The 2,280-nt window shown below is 41.5% G+C and overlaps 1 pseudogene; it reads left to right on the top strand.

Moving 5' to 3' along the window:
* Positions 1 to 678: 678 nt before the first annotated feature.
* Positions 679 to 2,280, top strand: LOC106800055 (olfactory receptor 7G2-like; annotated as a pseudogene).

Below are 2,280 nucleotides of genomic sequence, written 5' to 3'. Positions count from 1 at the left end.
CATGGCCCCTTCTTTTTCCTCCTTGAGAGGGAGGGCCAGTGCTTTACAGAGACAATCCTGTTAGAACACATGATTGTCTTATAAGTATCACATTAGTCTGTCTTATCTTGTAAGGCTCTGTCTTCCAAGGACCAACAATTGTAGCTGTTTTCATCCATTTTCTTAGGAGTCTATGCATTTCATTATTTCTCTCATTTAGCATTTTTTTTTTTTTAAACAACATGCCACCTATCACCTTAGGGGAAGAAATTCCCCTATGATGGGACAGAGAATCTCATTGACATAGTTTTCCAGCTTATCTTAGAATCCATTGCTAATTAAGATGAGTTGTGTTTCCATGGGACAGTCTCATGAGGTTCAAGTTTATAGGCAACATTTGCTAATCTTTGCTCAGGTGGAAAGCATATACTTGGATGGATGCCATGCACCTGCCACACAATACGTCATGCATAGAGGTGGACATACTTTGTAGGCAAGTGAAAAGACTGGGGGAATTTTTCAATATGAAATATTACAATTTTAAAAGGGAATTATGAAATCTGAGTGATGGTTTAGGAATGCTAATTCTGTCCTGTCAAGAGGCAGTAACAGAGATTAATCAAGTGAGTCAAGTTAGCAGTCAGAGGATCGGATCTCAGACCCATTCTTTGCCATGAACTAACCTGGTACTTCATAATCATGACGTACACTCACCTTACTTAAGTTTCTCTGTGGATAAATGGAGTGATTGTATGGTCTAACTTGTCTGTAATTTCACGAACCCTTCAGATGATTTGTGGCATGCCAAATTCAGGACCATACTCAACAAGAAAGATTTATAAATTCACTCTTGTCTTTCTGTTTGTTTGAAAGCAAGGCATATTTCTGAAGGAAGCATCATGTCTTACTCTTTGTTTCAATCTCAGCACTTGGCACAAGGTGGGAAACAGATGTGGTGATCAATAAAAATAAGGGCCAATAAAGGAAGTGGAGGGAAGAGGAAGAGTGAGAGATGATGATGGAGGGAGAAATTGAGAGAATTATTTGAATATTCTCTTGGCTTCACAACCTAGAGGATTTTTTTTCTTTATTTTAAGCACTGGGAATCGTATTTTAGGATATTTCAAATTCATCTGGAGGGTTTGTTAAAACAGATTGGTGATCCTCACCCCAGAATATATCAGCAGATAGTCTGTAGTAGTGCCACTGTTATTTGTTTCTTACCAGTTCCCAGTTGATACTTCTGCTGCCTATCCAGGGACCACTCATTTTATTTCATTTTCACCCCATCTTTTCCATCAGATTCATCAGCAATCTGGAATCCAGAAATCACACAGATGCTCCAGAATTCTTTCTCCTGGGATTGACAGATGATCCAAAAGTGCAGCCCCTCATCTTCACCCTGTTCCTGTCCATATACCTAGTCACCATTCTGGGAAATCTGCTCATAGTCCTGGCAATCAGCTCTGACTCTCACCTCCACACCCCCATGTACTTCTTTCTTTCCAATCTGTCCATTACTGACATCTGTTTCAGCACAACCACAATCCCAAAGATGCTGCTGAACATACTAGCTCAGAATCAGGGCATCACTTATCTAGGCTGCTTCACCCGGTTTGGCTTTGTCCTGGTTTTTGGTGTATTTGAGAATTTTCTCCTTGTAGCAATGGCCTATGACCGCTATGCGGCCATTTGTCACCCCTTGAGGTACACAGTTATTATGAACCCCCAGCTCTGTATCCGTCTCATTGTTCTCTCACTGTTTCTTAGCATTGTGGTTGCCCTGCTCCTCAGTCTGATGATGTTGCAGCTGTCCTTCTGCAAGGACCTGGAAATCCCTCACTTCTTCTGTGAACTTGCTCAGGTCCTCAAGCTCGCCTGTTCTGATACACTCATCAATAACATCCTGATATATATTGTGACTGGCTTATTTGGGGGTCTTCCTCTCTTAGGGATCATTTTGTCTTATACTCAAATTGTCTCCTCTGTTTTGAGAATGCCATCAGTGGAGAGAAAGCTTAAAGCTTTTTCCACCTGTGGGTCTCACCTCTCTGTTGTTTCCTTGTTCTATGGGACAGCTGTTGGAGTGTACATCAGTTCTGCTCTTACTAACTCTTCCAGGAAGACTGCAGTGGCTTCAGTGATGTACACCATTGTCCCTCAAATGATGAATCCCTTCATCTACAGCCTGAGAAACAGGGACATGAAGGGAGCCTTGAGGAAACTCATCAGAAGGAGGGATTCTCTTCTGTGATTGTGTCATCTACTTTAGACTTGGGTTTTCAGAATGAGTCAAAGTAA

The sequence above is a fragment of the Ceratotherium simum genome, chromosome 39 (genome assembly GCF_057802395.1).
Source record: "Ceratotherium simum simum isolate JZ-2026a chromosome 39, ASM5780239v1, whole genome shotgun sequence".
Lineage (NCBI taxonomy): Eukaryota > Metazoa > Chordata > Mammalia > Perissodactyla > Rhinocerotidae > Ceratotherium > Ceratotherium simum.
The sequence above is the reverse complement of the archived record's forward strand: the minus strand, read 5'-3'. Positions and strand labels throughout refer to the sequence as shown.